This window comes from Streptopelia decaocto (assembly GCF_964273445.1).
Source record: "Streptopelia decaocto genome assembly, chromosome: 10".
NCBI classification, from domain to species: Eukaryota; Metazoa; Chordata; class Aves; order Columbiformes; family Columbidae; genus Streptopelia; species Streptopelia decaocto.
In genome coordinates this window covers 8,357,727-8,376,167 of record NC_138665.1, presented here as the reverse complement: position 1 = coordinate 8,376,167, position 18,441 = coordinate 8,357,727, and the positions used below count along the sequence as shown (strand labels likewise).

The following is an 18,441-nucleotide window of genomic DNA, read 5'->3' as shown; positions in this document are numbered from 1 at the left end:
GGAGGCTAATTTGCTAAGGTTACAAGGCAGTAATACCATTTCCATTGATACTTGCAATGCTCCAAACAGTTGTTCCCAGCAGTATCTGAAGTTCACTGACCTGTTTAGCCCAGCTCTTTACTTATATTGCTCAGCTTCTGTGCAATATCCCTACCGTCAGCTTAAACTACTCTCAGACAGGCAAAATTGGAACAAATGTTTCCAGAAGAAAGAAGTGACATCAAGATCCTGATTCATGGTGAGCTGTAAGATGAACATCTGTTGAGTAGTTCAGTGCCAGCAAAAGATGGGCAACTGGAAAAAGGAGGGATCCACTAATGTGTTTTCCAGCGAGATTCAAATTGCCTGATTTTGTTTTTCTCTCCCAGGCACCAAATTTTTGGTGTTGTATCATCACCTTCAACGAAGTTACTGAATGTTTTCCAGGAATACCATAAAAAAATTACAAAGGCTAAATCTGTGCTGTTGTCTAGTGCATCATGACTCAGTGATGTGTAAGCAAATAAAATGGCCTTACAATGAATTTGGACCCTTATTCTTTAGGGAGGATGAGGGACTTTGCTACAGATGCAAAATGACAGACTGCTGATGGTTTTTATGTACATTTTATAAACCAAGTTACCAATAAATAATTATGCCAAGCAAAGTAAACTCCCCATAGCTTGTCCATGGAGGACGCTCTAGGATCTTTAAAAAAAATACCCTACAACAATGAGGTAAGGCAAGGAAATAGCTGAAAGGTCCTTGGTTTATTTTATTTATTTATTTTTTTTTTTTCCAAATTGAGCTATTATTTGGAAAAAAAAAAAAAAAAAAAAAAAAAAAAAAAGGCAGTTCCCACAGCAATTTTCTAATAGGTATTCACCAAGGTGTTTAAATTTTGAGATTTTTGTGTTCTGAGCCAAATGCAGAAAAACCCCCTCTGCTCAATGCTTGAACTATGGAATCAAGAAGATTCCCTCCGTTTAATCTAGCATAGCACTGAGTCTTTTCATATTAAGAATAATGTCTTTACTGTCTGTTTTCAGGAAATACAATCCAACAGGGAGAAGGAATTTGACTGAGATTGCATTATGTTTCAGCTAGCAAATCTGAATTCTAGTGTAAAGTTCTTAACTGTCTTGTAACTAATATTCTAAGTTATAATTATATGGAGATTGAAACCTTTTTGTTTTCTCAATTTAAAACTGTTGCCAACAGCTTCTCTTCAGGACAAAGGCTGACTCAGTATCTTGTCACAACCTGTAAGATGTCTTCAGTATCTTCATTGTCTCTTTTTTTTTTCTTAAGGTTTTTGTCTTCCTGTGATTTTTTTTTTTCCTTTTCCTCTTTTTCATTGTTCATTACATCTCTGTATTTCCCTAAGGGCTTCCAGAAGACTCTGTCCTTGGTTCCCATTCTCCTCTCTGCTTTGTCTGCAACCATTTTCATTTTTCAACTCAATTATCCTTATTAGCTACTTTCTCTACTCAAGACTGCTTTTTTTCTACTTTGGCTGTTTGAGAATCTAATCACATGCACCTAGTTTTGAGCTGCAGCTCAACCTGTTTTAATGAAGCTCTTCATGCTTCACCAGAACTTCATTTCTGACCACAAGACAGACCACCAGCTTCTTGCCTGGCACATATGGTTATAATACAGGAGGCAAATTAGACATTGATCCCGCTTATTCAGGCTATATCTTATTAATTCTTTCTGCATACTAGCACCCATTTTTCCCTTCTATAGGAAGCACTTGCCATTCATTCCCACCGTTAGAACACTACCTGAAGCATAAATGCACCCTGCTGCAGGTCCGGATTGATTCTGTCCTGCCCACTCACAGGCATGGAGAATGCCTCTCATCCCTTACTCATAATTGAAAAATGAAGTACCTTAAAATAAACAAATCCACTATTTCTTGTTAGTTTGGGCTAGCTTGCTTATTGCACCACTTCTCCCCATCATTATCTTGTTACGTTTTGTATTTCTCATGTATTTATGAGTACTTACAGGTGCCTCTAATTGACTAGTAAAACAGGAAAGGAGAAAAATTTCCCTCCAAGCTGGACATTCATACTGGCTTCATAACTTCATAATTTTTTATGCACCAAGGTACCTAGCCTCAAAATTTTCCCTTGCACTAAATATTACTTGCTTGTTACAAATGGGAAATCACAGAAGTGATCACATAATCAAGAAGACATTGTATTATATGGAAAAAATGCTCTTAACCTTAATGGTATCTAGAAAACATCTTAGAAATACAGGCTCCCAAAATGCTCAGGGGAGGGTGAGTGCTTCCAGAGGGAAACTCTGATCAGCTACATTACAAAGAGACCAGCTGCTCCTAAGTGGACATGCTGGAATTTGTTCTAAGTCTACAAACTTAAATCTGGTACTAGGATAACCCATTTAAGTGACTTGTGCTCTCTCTTGAGAGAAGGTTCTGGGAAAGTCAAGTATTGATGGTTACTAATTTCTCAACAACGTTCAGATGCATCTGCACACTTGAAGCACCCTCAGTATGTTGTTTACTACATAAGTAGGAAAAACGTGCTTACACTAACTACTAAACTGACACTAAATAAGATCATGTAATAAGATGCGCTGAAAATATTAGACATGTACTACAAATGGTATCTGTACATAACCTGTATATGTAAAAATATAGGATATAAAAATTAAAATAAATATTGCATATGTGTGTACATATGCATACAAAGCTAATACCAGTTACATGGACTTACATTGAATAAAACTTATTGACAAATACAAAATTCTGCATTAGCAGAAGAGCAATATGCTGCAAACAGCGTATTTCAGTAGCATAGGAGATTGAGATTTTTACCCATTCTTTATTACCAGCTACATTTCTAAGTTGAACAAAAAACGTTATCTGTCATCTTGACTCAGAACTCAAATATACTGTCTTAGCAGTATTTTCAATAAGAGGAGGCATACCCATTTTTATCCTGGGAAAGCTGACACACAGTTACTTACCTAAACCCATACTATAAGTTGTTAGCTGAACTGAAAATTGAAGTCAAATAGCCCAGCTATTACTGCTGTGCTTTTTCCATTAGGTGATTGCTCTTACCATGGCAGGCAGCATGAGTAACATGAACAAGATTAGTGTTTATTTCATACAAGGCTGATATCCATGTTATCTTCATACTTGGGAAGCAATTTATAATTTTGGCATTAATTTGTCCTTGTAGGTGCAGGCGTACTATTGTTTGTGGTGCAGAAGTTCACATGGTCTGTAGTTTGACATGCTGGATCACAGTTCAGTAATGACAGGGGAGGAAAAATAAAAGAATAATTTTGACTTAAAAATTGAATTTAGAATGAAAAACACCAATAGAAACGTCATTTACAAGTATTTTCAGGTGTCACTTTGATAATGCATAGAGCTCAGGCTGTCACAGAGCTTACATAAACAATCCAAATATTTGCATAAAACAGTTTTTAAATTAAAAAAGCAAAAAGTTATTAATAAATGGTGAATTAGTTTAATTCAAGATAATCCTGATAAGCAGAGGTAGAAAGCTGAAATACCAATAAATGACTCTTTTCCTGCCTTCACCTGTAAACATAACTCACTATTGTCACTGCAATTGGGATTTTCAGGTGAAATGTTAAGCTTCTTTATGGAATGTTTCTTTAGCACTCTTGCCTAATTTTTTTTTTTTTTTTAAGAGGAATGTGTTCTCTGAAATGAGAAAATGATCTTTTGTTGTCTCATATTTTTCTTTATATTTTAAAGTACAGAAAAATTTATTTTTCTATTCAGTTCAACTATCATATTAGTGTGAAGACTATAATATTTAAGTAAACACAACAGTACAGTTCGCATATCAGCAGCTGTTACACTATTTAATGTCTGAGGAAAAAAAGAAATTTTAATATAACCAAGAGTCAGCTCTCATTCCTTTCATGTTAATCAAAATCTTGTTTTGAGACTTTCCCTCTGAGTGATATTCAGTTAAAGAAGTGATGCTTTCTCTTCTAATATTGAAGGAAAAAAAAAAAACAAAAAACAGCCAAGTCATTAAAGTGGCATATTAGTTGTGAAACTGGCACATTCCAATAGTTTAAATTTAGGTTTCAGGACAATCGGGATTTTTTTTTTTTTTCTTTTAGAGGAAACTTTTAGAGAGGTAAAAAAACCCCATAACAGTGAAACTGAAGTGGATCCCCTATAATACCTGTTGTTTGTGGGTTTTTGCTTTTCATTTTGCTTTCTTTCTAAATAGGAAGTATACACTGAGAATTTCAACTCAGTTGCTTAAGAATATTAGATTCTGTTTGTTAACTGAAATTACCAAATAACTCAATTAGGTTGCAGACCTGCATTTCAGCACTTGGCATTGCGCAGGGAGGAGGTTACAGGCACATGATGCATTTACCACTGTCTTAGAGTTACAAATGACGTGATATATCACATTCAAAGGACGCTAGAAGCTGCTGACTTGTTTATAAGGCACTCTATGACCAGCACCAAGGCAATGTTACCTGAACCATCACTGAAGTGTCAATGCACTTTTCTGCCCAGAGTTCTGCAGCGTGGCCAAAGAGCTTCTCTTGGTTCATAGAGATGAGATTCTTACGGATACAGTTTAGTGCTAGAGCTAGGTTATGGTTACACTTGATGATCTTGAGGGTCTCTTCCAATCTAAATGTTTCTACGATTCTTTGAGAACTGATGGCAGCCATCCCAGTTTGGAGCACCCAGCACAGCAAAGCAATGCTCCAGGCTTTGAAGACTGACTCATGTTTGCAGGCAGAGTTCTGAGAGGAAGGAGACCATTACAAGGGAAACACTGTTCTTTTTCGTTATCCTCTTTGCTGTGCAAGTCTTTTCCTAAAGGCATATGGCAGAATATGGCCTGAAAGTATACAAATAGAGATTGCTGAAGTGCAGATTTTTTTTTACATGCAAATTTGTAGCAAGAGTTTTTCAAATCTGTCACATGATTAAGAACTTTTAGTTCATCTGTTCATGAAATACAGTCAGATGCAAGCAAGGACTAGCCAACCCTAATCAGGAAGAATGTTTCTGTAATTAGATGGGATTGTTTGTTAGCCCAAGAAGTTAGGGAAAGCTCTTACAGCACAAACAATAACAGAGTTTATTGCCTCTGTAGTAATTTTTTCCCTTCACAGTCTTATGATTTGCAATAACATTTTGATTTTCATTTTAAGTTGTTTGGATTTTGCCGCTTCCACTGCAGGACTTTTAGGCTGTAATGAATGAAGATAATACATTATCTAAATAATTTACTATCACAATAATGTTGTGGAATGTTTTTTCTTTTCATAAGAAAGTCAAGAGAATCTGCTCTTAATGACATTTTTCATATGTCATCTTCTCCCTCTCATGTCTGTTCCCTGCTGGTGTCTGTTTATCAAGCTACAGCCATTTCACCATAAGAATATAGTGAGTTGAACCAAAAGCTGCAGTAAGAAAAATGTTGGTGTTTCCAGATACGTGAGTATACCATCTTCCTAAAAGACCTGAACAAAAAAAGTGGGAATGAGCAGCAGAATGACAGGTGTAACGCCATTAGCACACTGCAACTTACACCAGTACCTCACAATCAGGATTAATGAGGGTCAATATACAGCTTTCATTGCTAATAAGCACAGGAGGAAGTAAATCAGGATCCCACTCATTTTTGTTTGACAAAAGGCAGTCACAGATCACTTCCAACACTTTCCTCGATGGATGATATGCCATGCTAGATGAGGCAGAGCTTATTTGTGTCATTACAAATGCATAAAGTAAGTTCCCTGGGCTATCAGTGGGTACCTTTCATCCTCCCTCTGTATGAGATCTGAACAGGTTTGCATCTGTGTGTCTGAAATTATACTCATGACAACTTAAGTGTTACTTCATGAGCACCCTCCAAAAATCAGACTTGCCATGCATGCAGTCAACTGTTTGAAGTGTATGGATGGCTGCATCAAGTCTGCATGGTGCCTCATGGCTATGCACATCCCTCATCTTTGCACTCTGTCCAACAAGGCCTACAAAAGGCTGGAATTATGGACAGTTGTTTATATAGATGCCAAAGAGATTCATACATATACACACAACTTGATTTTATATAGGCTAAATACTGTAATGTCGAATCACGTGAATATATAAGACCAACGGCTCACCACTACATTCAGGTTTTCAAAAAGCTGAAATACAACACGATAAGTATAAAATACTGTAGAGAATTGAAGTTAAATCCCCAAATTATTCTTAAGTTGAAAACGATTTAAAAAAATAAAATGGTGAGGATAATTGACGCAGCTGGTTGGAAAAAAGTGCAAATCACAAAACCATAAATGTTTTTATATGCTAGGATTACTTCATCCCTCAGCACACGGTCGACTGTCCACTGTTATGCAGTTCCTGTAACCTATGCAGTGTTATTACCTACTAAAATGGATTCTATGTGATTGCATTTTGTATTGTGCATTGTACAGAGCAGCAGTCAGGCATACTCAGACACAATGAACACCACTGCGATACATGGAGCTCAGTAGTGCTCTGCACCTTTACCTAAGATAAGTCCTGAGCCTTTATCCTCAGTGCATTGCTTTTGGACATTTAGTTCAAAGAGGCAGAAAGGGGCCTTCAATAAACTTAAAACACAGAGGAGAGGTGAAAATTATCTGAGTGTGGCCATATCATGTTAGGAAGTTGCCTTATAGACATGTACTTGCAACAGGATGCAGGGAGACACCAGGTTCTTCAGGAAGTTAATCATAGGCTAATTTCAATATTTCAGTCTCAGATAAGTGGTTCTAAAAACAGATAATTTGCATTTTGCAGTTTCCCTTTCACATCTGAACTTCAAAAAGAAAATAAAATGCAATTGCCCATTGAGCTTATTTTAGGTTTCACTGTTTATTTGATGAAACAAGGAGTGTTTTGGATTTTAATCATTTGGTGTTTGTACTGTCTATGGATCATTAATGTATGATGGTTTTACTCCTGGGTGGAAAGAAACATGAAAAGAAGAAAAAGTACATTCTTCCTGAATGCACTGAATATGACAATCCACAGACAGAATAGCCAAAGTTGTACTTTGTAGATAATGTAAGCATAACTCCCATTTTCTAGAAGCTTTCCATTAGATATGAAGTGGCACAGACTAACAAAATAAATATGTCACTGTCTTACAGTGACTGTGACAATCTCAGGCACCTCTGGAATTTTTTGTGTGCTATGGTCACCAACTGTTTCAAAGCACCAGAGTTGTTGGACTACAAAGAACTAGTCAAAGTGGCCCAATTGTCTAAGTGCTGATGACAATTAGGACTAATGATCGACCACCTTTACCCTCTTTTGCCTCCTGCAGGAGGCAAATCAAATCTCTTGTTCTAAAATGTGCCTGCATGCTCTAGGAAATTTTTTCATTTTATTACAAACATTCAGTAATATTTCAATTACCTGTACAAACAATACCCATACAATGAAAAATATATATGAGAAAGGAAGATTGAGGCGAGAAGTTACATCCTGCATTTTTTTTTGTAGGAATCTAAGAACCCTATACTACACAATCATTAAATTTTCATAATGAAACAATTTGTTGGAAATCATGGCAGGAAAGGGCATTTTTTCAGAAGACATAACCAGTGTTTATTCACCTGTCTGGTATATCGAGTAGCTGGCCATAGGTTAGAGCTGGGGGAGGGAGTAGCATTATACCTGCCTAGAGAAACATCCTTGTTCACATTCCTCTGAACAAGAGTTCTGCTATCTGCTGCTTGCACCTTTGCAGCACCAAAATGTCTCAGTCCATGGCCAGCAATGCAGAGTGCTGAGCTTTCTAAATAGGTTTTAAAACAATTTTCTTTCATCCAACACAGGAAACACTGAAAGTACCGAAAAATGTTATTGGGCCCCCAGACAGAGAGGGAAAATGGCCTTGGAACTTGGAAAAAAAAGTAATATAAAGCATTTCAGACACTATAACCAATCAGGTAAGTCTAGTCATTGTGAGTCTCATTTGGAAAGCACTGTTTTCTTCTGAAGGGTTGAAATTAAAGCTGCAGAGAATTTGCAAGCCCTATTCTGTGGCAAGCAAATTCAGAAATCTAGCAAGAGCCTAATTAAATCCAATGAAACAATTAAATGAAACTAGAGAATAAAAAACCACATAAAAGAAAAGGAGAACAAAATTCATGGTGGTCAAGGTTGACTTTTTTTTTAACTGTCTTTTGTGTTTTCCATAGGATGAGTCACCCAGCCTACAGTTATAGCACCACAGAAATGCATGCATCTCCATATGTACCAGACATACATCATGCAATTTTGGGTTCACGCTTCTCCATCAGAAACTGTAAGAAGGGGTTATACAGAGAAGCCCTGAAAGAAAATTAGCTGACTTCCTGATGGAAAATCCTCAGGGTCAATTTGAGGAAAATGCTGAAGAAACCTTTAGGGTGCACCTATTTGCTTTCTGGGCTAGTTTGGCGCTTTCTGCATCATCCAGTTCTATGTCAGGTATCACACATCATCTTGTAGCATTAATGTTAGATAAAATAGATGACCTTGATTCTGTTCTTGCAGTGGTTTCATGTCCTTCCTAAAAGGACATCAAGACATCATTTATTGTGGAGGCAGAAAGCATTTGTTGACTGTCTGAACTTACACTGTACACTGGGAGGCAGCATGCATGGACACATCACCCTGGAAATTAGGACATCTGGAGAGAAACATTATCAGGAACAGGTCATGCAACTTTATAGTCCAGGTTTGCCTCATACTCAGTATATTTTAATGTAGTCAAGGAGGAATAATATCTAAAAGATTAACTGGCCTTGGTACAAGAGCTTGGGTATGAAAGCTGAACTACTGCAGGAAAAGAAAAAAAAAAATCAGTTCTGATGACTATTTTGGAATGAATCAACTGGATGGGCAGGAATGGCAGTATGACATGAAGTTGTGCAGGTCACCAGGGCATCGTAAATTATTACCTCTCTTTCTACCTCTCCTTCTGTGGGTGCTGGAAGTTTGATGATGCTGAATGTGAGACTCCATAAATATGTCTAGCAGGATTTTAGAAAATATGAGTCCTTGCTGGTGCCTCTTACTTTTCTAGTGATGTTGGAATTTGTTTCCCATTTTCAGATCCCTATGTTTTGATTTTTTTTTCTAACATTTTAATGGGTTTTGCCTTTTAAATATAATAAAAATTGCTCACAAAAGACCAATTATAACCACTTCATGCTCTTTCAGTGCTCAAATATATTGTAAAAGACTTGATGTAAAACTGGCACCTTTCCAGCTATAGGTGTTTACATCCTACAAAATGACACACTTGAATCATATGCTCTGAAGAAAAGACTTTATTTTCAGTCACCATTGCATAAATATGAAAATACCCAAAATGAAAGCTGAAGCAAAAGCCACAACAGTGTCGAAAACCTATCTGAAAAGTTCTGATGTCATGCAAATCTTTGTGTGTGAAACTGAGAGCCCTACTCTGACATCTCTGATGGTTTGGGACTGAAAGTATGACTGAGACCATCTATTTCTGGTTTAGTGCACGTGCCATGTTGGTGAAGTTCACATCTGAGAGCTGTGTATATGAAACTCAAATTCTGGAAACATCATAAGGCTGGCATTCATGAAAAATGAAAATAACAGTAATGATGAATAGGTGAACTTCATGGCAAAAATACCCACTGCCAGTCTAGACTTTGGTCTTAGTGGTGTAAGTGACAGGTTTAGCTATTGAATTTCTCAGGTGGGAACAACTTGCAGGAGAATTCTGAAATATCTTATTGAATAGTGAGTGTTCCTTTGTATTGCTTAAGTTTTGTGAGTATCGTCCAGCAGTTACAGAGAAGTCAGCTACCTAATAAAATTAAAAATATGATCAGTACATAAGTAGACAGCCAAGGGATAAAACAGTGCCCTAACTGCTATAAACTAAAAACTGCAAACTAAATCTTCATGTTAGCACTATCTACTGAAAGGAAGAGTCTGCAAGCAGAGAATCTCAGGAGTCACCCAGTGACAGGCTGGGCATCAGACTGATCAATAAAATAACCATTTGGGTATTATTTCTCCATAGCTAATAAATGAGATATTAAAGAAATCTCTACCTTGACAGATGGTCTGTAGTCTTGTCTCTCATAAAGCTGACAGGGTCATATCTCAACCTTTAAGTGGAAGAAGCACTACATTACTTTTTTCTACCACTTAAAAAAAAAAAAAAAAAATAAATCTCCTCTCACATTTCATGCACAGGAAGTATAGTAACCTCTTCTACAATCGTATGGGCTTTTTGAGAACAGGTAGTTACCTTGTTATTCTAGACTCTGAATTATATACAGGTTCTTTCAAACAAATAATGACATAAAATATGGCAGTTTTCTTTCCAACAACAATAATAACTCCAAAAACCTAACAGTTTAATTACAGGGATGTGAAGTTGCAGATTTCAACCCAGATTTTCCAAAACCACAACAAGAGTAGAGTTTTCTGCAAATAGGTCTAATTACAGTTGCTGTTCAACTCTTGTGAAGTTATCTAACACTTCACTATCAATTTAGCTGTTTTTAAATTGTCAGAAAGCAACACAATGTTTTCTGCCACCTTGCAGAGGGACAAGGTCTTGCAAGACCTTTTCCCAGTGGAGAAGAAATCAATTAAATAGAATCAGAGTATACATTAAGTATAACTTGATTTAAATCCAGACATAAGCTGTATCTCAAGCACAAGAGGACTACAAGTGATAGCATTTGAAACAACCTTATACAACACGACATAGTTTTCAAGCACTGACTCTGCCTCAGGTATTCAGGCGCTCCATTATGAGCAAATTTCCTTGAACCACTCAGAACATTACATAAGAAAAGTGACAGCAGCACTTTGCATACCTCCTAGAAACACACCATTTATTTACAGACTTAAGAGAGCCTGGAACATTCGTCTAGGCAGCTGGTTATGCAATTTATATTGTACAATTTACTTCTAAAATAAAAGAAGACTACAGACTGCCTTTAATGTCTTTATATAATATGCCATATAGGAATTATAGGCATTACATAGACTCAGGTTTGGAATCTATACAGATTTCTGATCTTGTAAGTATAGTCATTGTATTCCAAGCCTGCATATTCTTTTTTAATTTAGAAACACCCTCAAAACAAAACAGATAGCACAGTTCTATTTTAAGTATTCTTTTTGCTAAATTTTATCCTCCTACAGCTTAATATTACAGGCACAAAGAATACACGAAAGGGAGTAATAAACTTTAAAAGGCAGAGTCAGTGGAAATTTGCAGATGCAGATTTCTTATTCTCAGGCAGAGCGAATGTGATTGTTCTTCATGAATTACAAGTGGAATACAGATTAAGCTTGCTATAAATCTTGGTGAACTCATTTATATGGTTGTATTGTTGCATATCAGAGTGATAATTCATGTGATAATTCTAGAAATCACATGAACATTCAACACCAACCGATTTTCTGCCAAACTTTCTTTATTTAGCTATAACATAAATTTGCATATTTCGATTTAGTCAGCATAATTTTTAAGTTGTTAAGCTAATGATGAATAAGGCTGTTTATTGCTACATGAGGCCATTATCACACAACTGTTTGTCCAATGACCATCCTTATAATAACAATGACAAGTCCTTACAGTTAGTATTGCTCAACTGCTCACTCTGCATTAGCATTGTGGTATTCCTGCCGCTTGAGAACAAAGAAAATACAAATAGCCATGCGAAGAAGACAGACTTTCCTACTGTGCACTTCTGACATAAAACTGTTGTTTTACAAACTGATTTGAACATAATCACTCACTTTTCAATATAAAAATGGTCAAATAAGCAAAAAACCTTGTAAGCACATAACTGCATTGATATCACATACATCCTTTCACACAAAAAAACAAGCCAAAGTTAATCCTTTTCTCGTGCGTCAGACACAGTGATAGATATTTTGCCATTTAACTCTGAGTCATTTCTGAGAGGTGATCCCATGTTTTAACCAGCATATCCCTTGTTGCTCTATGCAATTTGTTCAGTATATGTACTGACTAAAAGAAAAGCATTAGACCATTAGGCACTGTCATTAAAATGTAAAGCTACTGGAATCATGGACATCACATAGAAGGGAAGAAAAACAACCTATCACCCCAGCCATCACACTGTCTTCAATAAAAGCCAGCCTTTGGCATTTATTCATCTTAGTGAGACACTGTTATAGAGTAGGTTCACAGATTACATTTCACGCAAAATCCTACGTTCAGCAACAACGTACAACCTAGTTGAATTTGGCTGGTGATAAAGCCAGGAAACATTACCCAGATGTTGGAATTGGAACAGATTTGGACTACTATTTATGAAGTTACTGTGCTACTTCAACTCTTCTGCATATTATGAATAACCTGTACTGAATGGCCAGAATGAATTTTTAAGGTCAGAGACATCCCTGAAGTAGAAAGGGCTATTTGGCTTCTATGGCAGCAGCAGTGGTGAGCTGCTCACCCAATGTGGGAAAGGACCGTGTGAGACACATGCATAAAAATCACAGAAAGAAGCCTTCACATTGATCTGCCAGCTTGCTTGAAGAAATCATTGGGGAAAGGAATGGAAAGAAGAGCGTTGAGGGTGACATATAAAAAAAATTTACAGAGAGTCAAGTATGGTAAGTTGCTTTGAGTGACAGCAAACAGGGGCTCAAGTACATTCACTCTAATGACACCGAGCTTATGTGATACATCCTTTCTAATAACCAGGTGTTTTCAAGTATTATGTGGTGAAGTGTGCAGCAGAAGATTTTATCTAAAATAAAGTTTTCCTTCTTAATATGTATATGATTTCCTCTGAAAGAGTTTCTCAGATTTCTAAACATGACCTTACTTAAGACTTTGGTTTTTACTACTGTTCTATTACCTCTCCCCTTGAATAGGTTATAGCCCATTCCTGCTTTTCTCAGAAATCATTATTGAACAGTAGTGGGTGAATGACTTAAAGACAGAGTAAAGATAAAGAATTAATGCATCTGGAAAATACCAGGAAAGCAATACATGTTATTTCAGCATAGTTGGCACATGCCCAGAACACAAAAGAAAGAACTGGGCTTCAGCTCTACTTTTCTGTAATACATATATTTTGCATTTTATTTTTTTTGTGCTCTGGAATATTTCAAAAATTGGAGAGCTCTCCAAAGTTTGGAATTCCTTCCCCATTTTGTAATTACTAAGTTGTAGAAGCAGAAGGAAATACAACTCCTCCGAAATACAAAAGTTCTAACTTTTTTTCAAATAATATCTACTTTTAATCCTAAAATGTACTGTTAACTCTGTTCTTTAAGACAAATAAAAGGATATTATTAATTCAAAACAATTTTTGAATTATGTTTTTCCCCTCTAAAATACTGATTTCAAATAATCAGTTAGCTTTATTATTTGTGGATCTCATTAAGGAAATTAAAAAACAAGCCTTGGATTTGTAAATGACATATATATTAGAACAGGACCCTGGAATTTCTATGAATTCAGTGCAGAAAGAGGGTCAGATAACAAATATTCATTACAGCAGGTGACTTTTTTTTTTTACTGCTGAGTCTTTGTGAGCATTAATTCAAGTTCCTAGAAGGCCAGGATACAATAGAGTGCATGAAATTCTGGTTATGATGATTCAGAGGCATTCTGATGACTTTGGAATAGTGTCATAAGATATATAAGCTATGGTCCATTTGTCACCTACATATAATAAGAGTGGAAAAGGTAATGCCATTGAAGTGAATGCAAAAGTTCCATTGGCCTCAGTGGGAACAGGATTTACTGTGAAAAATTCATAAACTATTTCAGACACAAGAAGAAATTCAGTCTCCTTGCCATTTAAGGTTTATATTAAAAAGTACAACCATTAACATCTCTTTAAAGGAGACCAAGACTGAAATAGTGGAAGTATTGGATTAGAAGTCAATACACAAACCAAATGATAAACTTCAGAAAGTTTTAATACTTATAGTATCTACTTGGATAAACATTATTCCAGGTAACCCTCTTGCATGCTCTATTCTCATAAGTGTCATATGATCCTATTGGCATTTCTTGAATGGTAACATCTGATACTGTAAATGATAACTTCTAGTCTTTGATTTATAGAATCATTTTGGTTGGAAGAGACTCTCAGGATCACCAAGTCCAACCATCTTTGCACATCTTAGTTTCCCAAACCTGTGGTGACAGCACTGACACTTTTCAAATAAAATAGATTTTGGCACTACACAGAACTACAGAAATTGAATTCACAGCTGGTAATAAAAAGAAAGAGACACCTGCTATAGATGAATCATGCTGGGGAGGGAAAACATTATGAGACCAATGAACTAAACAATAAACCAAAATTACAATAAACCAAAATTACAAATTACTTTATACCATCACAAGAAGTTTAGGAAAAAGACTCCTTGCCTAACTCATGGCCCATAATCTAAACCAGAAAAAATCCAAACAAAATGACCTTGCAAAGAGTCTGCCTGGAAGCAATGTCCAAGTCATGAAAATTCAAACAAGCCAGTAAGATTATACCAACAGCCTTCTTATCAAAAGCAATCCAAGCAGAGAGAGAGAGAGAGATAGGTATATGCATGCATGTTGAACAAGTACCAAGCATTCCAGATCCCTGATTGGAACTCTGACTTACCACCCAGTCAGTTCACAAGGCAGAGCACCTCACCTGTCTCATCTGGAGCAGAGCAATTTCCAGTAGTATTAGGACTGGAGTGCTGGAGCAAGCGACCTCAGACATGGACGAATTTAGAGGAGAGGCACCAGGACCTGATGCTACCTGTTAAAGGACGAATTTACGTTAGCAATGCACAAAGCTTTCACATTTTACCCACTTGCAGCACATGAAAAAACATCTGTCCGGAAACACACGAAGAAATACACATATTCTGTCACCGAGGTACTTTCTGCTTTTCACCAAGTCAGAACTGCAGAGTTCATAACAGCCTTGTGATAAAGTTCCAAAACATGCTTTGTGCAAAAACATGGCAGTTCTATTGCCCCTGGAGAGGTTTCCTTGGAGCCAGGTGGAACCACAAAGACCACTGCAGCCAACCTCATCTCTCCCTAGCAGCAGCAATCCCCCCTACCTCCACTTCCCTTGCACACCTGAGATACATGAAATTAGTTCCAGCTGTGGCTGGGTTGAACAGCAGCAATTTCCTGGGAATGTTTCACTGTTTCACACACAGAGGTTTTCTTAAAACAATCCAGCCTTTTCTTAAATCAAACTCTGCTGTTTCTCATCAAATAAAACAGCCCCTCAATTATGGTAAAAAGCTATCAACATTTCTCCTTAGAAGGTGAAGGAAAAGTAAATCCATGTTCAAGCACAGAAAGGAGGTGTGATTCAGCTGTTGTTCTGTACTATATGTGTGCACACATACAGGCTGAGTTTAATATGTTTCTGCATTAAATAGGCAAATACCTAGAGTCTGACCACCTGAGTAAAAATACTTTCATCTATTGAGGAATAGAAATGTGGTTCCTGGACACACAAGTCATAGAATCCAACTACAGGATGATGTGTGCTACTTTTCCTCAAAACCGTATTTCTTATCTTTTTTATTTCCCCTTTTCATTTCGACTATTTTTCCGTTGAAGAAGTGTGATACTATGGTAAGTTTTCTTCTCCAAAATACTAGCTAGAGAAGTCCATCTCTTTCCCAGGGCAGCTTTGGGAGCTTGACCTCCTTACACCTTCACTTCTGTGAGAGGTATCCCTACCACCACCTTCCAGCTGACTCTTCCGAAGCCTACAGTGCAGATAAAGAGGCAAGCGGTTGATCCATGGACTTGCCATTCATTTTTAGCTCTCTAACCATCAGAGTATCTTTTATTTGAAGAAAGTCCAGCAAGTTCATACTTTCCCTTATAGGAACATAATTTGTTCCAAGAAAAAAAAAAGGAAAAAAACATTCCAAGACTAAGATGATTGTCTATTACTGTTGTTTTCTAAAGATGCTAAAAATTCTACTAAACTTATAGCAGCAGCTTTACCTGATTTGCCTATTAAAATCTCTTCTTCCTAGCTTAGGTGGCCACAACTATATAAGATGTTACATATGCTAGATCTTATCAGTTGTATCATTTAAACTAGGTATAAATAAGGCTAGATGAAAATGGGGTTTAAAATTCTACCCATCCTCTCCATCAGCTTTGTCCAAACATTACCAGTGACTAGAATAGTTGGAGATTTCTGGAACGTCTGGTATTCTGATCATTATGTTATTGAATGGAGTGCTCATCTGGATAATCTTATCTACATGCACTTTTGATGTTGGTGAAAAACAGACTGGGACAACCTACTTGTAGCATTGAACAGACTGCATGAATAGAAATTCAACTCAGTACCTGAATTCAGTTCAGGTATTAGCAGAACACAAGCTAAAATAACTTGTGGAAACTAGTCTTGATAGACATTTAATAGTAAGAAAGGTGGAAAATTCTCCGGGAAAAAAAAAAAAGTTAAAGAAGCCTTATTTTCACATTCATTTTAGTTTCAAAGCTACTTAATTTTGAGGTTCCAATTCAACAGGGCTTTTAGATATACTTACCAGCCCAGTTAAAAAATAGCTGTATTGTCTTTTCACTGCATCAACTAAAATGCTTTAACAGAATCAACAGATATGACAGGAAATACTGCATGATCTAATTTTCATGTTACTGTTTTCCTTATTCGGTATAAACACCAAATACAGCCATGTTTTTAAAATGTAACTTGGAGTGGAGTTTTTAGCTCTGAGTAGTACTATTTGTTTTCCTCAAGCTATTAAAGTGACTTGGAAGAAATACTTACCTCTATCTTCCTGCAAATAAACCCAAATGATTACTTCATATAATTATAAAGAGAACATACTGAGAGCCACATGACCGTCTTAGGCAATGATTTAAACAATGTTTTTGTTCCATTATTTGCAAAAAACAATTCTATGATTCATGACATAATTTGTTATTCCAGCCTTTTCCAGAGGAACTAACAGACTCATAAATTATTTAATGGTAACTGTTGGTCATGTTTAACCCCACTTCATACTACTGGTATAATCCCATTTTTGTCTAGAAATAATAACTCAACACTTCTTTGATGATCAAAGTGAATCATCCTGAGTTTTTAAACAACTAAAAGATGAGTAAAGCTAGAGAGATAACTGAAAGTACATCTAGAACCTATAAAAACAGAGAATCACAGTAACATCTCTGTTCTTTGTTCTTCAGTTTGAGCTGTACATATCAAACATATTCAAAACAAAAAAGAAGGAATTTTTTAAAAAAATAAGGTTAATATGTAAGCCCAAGCAACTGCATCATTCTTTTAAATATTTACTAACTTTGCCTTGAATCAGGCTGCACTTAAAGCTTAGATGTGAAGGAAAAAATACTATTCCTAGGGGGCACACGGAACCCAATAACTTTCTTCTTCATGCTTAATAATCTTGTATGTGAGGGACCAATCTAATTTGTGGAAACGAATTATACCTTAGGGATATGTTATTTCAACCCAAACTGAATATATTATTCATTCTAAAAAGTAGCAATAAAGATTATATAAGATGTAATTCATTATTTTTCTAAATGTTCCATGATTCCACTGGGAGGTGAGACTTAAATAGCTTACAGGAAGCCTACCTTAATTAGGTTGCTTTTCAAATCAAATATAATATAATTTTAACATAAAAATGTCACTCAAGGGAAGTATTCCATTTACAGGGATGATTAATGAAATGTAGGGGGGAAAAAAATAGATCCATGGGTAATATAACATGTGAAGGAATCTGAGAGAGGGAACAATGCACACATAGATGGACATGTACAAATATGCAACTAGCTATAAGCTATATACAGATATCTGTCTCATATTCATTCATGCCTACACACACTCACAGAGAAAGGCAATTTGTTACCAGAGCAACCACGGTCAGCTGGTTTTTTGTCCTCCATCAGAATTGGTTTGCATTTTTGTTAACTTATGTTAGCTGCTAGAAGCTCGGAAGAATTTATCATCTAAACAGATTTATTTAAACTCAGTACTTATGTTTACATTTGTAAGAACGTCTTTTCCAGGATTATGATGAAAAAAAGAAGAAAATCAAAATATTTTTCAGAAATTTACAAACAGTTCACTGTAAAACACTGACATTGTAATTGAGGTACTTCGCCTCAGTGGTGCTATTAAAATATTGATGTGCATACCATAGAAATAGTCATTGCCTTTTCTGTGTACAGAGAAATGCTTCAGTTTCTCAGATACCAGAATGTAGCAATTTCCATAAAAATTGACTTTTAATGAGGGTTGTGGTCAATGATTTAATTTGTGGACTCCAATTCCACTGTAAGTTAAGAAGCAACAATAAAAGTTGAAATTTAGGAGCTTTAATTCTCAGTGTATGCATTTCTAATGACACTTAGTACTAAG

The 18,441-nt window shown here is 36.2% G+C and overlaps 1 long non-coding RNA gene across 1 annotated transcript in view; it reads right to left on the bottom strand.

Moving 5' to 3' along the window:
* The window catches only part of LOC309444300, a 35,399-nt gene extending 25,253 nt beyond the window's left edge, over positions 1-10,146 (bottom strand). Inside the window, exon 1 of the long non-coding RNA XR_014184985.1 lies at positions 10,099-10,146. This is a non-coding gene — a long non-coding RNA (uncharacterized lncRNA). The remainder of the gene's footprint in view (positions 1-10,098) is intronic.
* Positions 10,147-18,441: the final 8,295 nt, after the last annotated feature.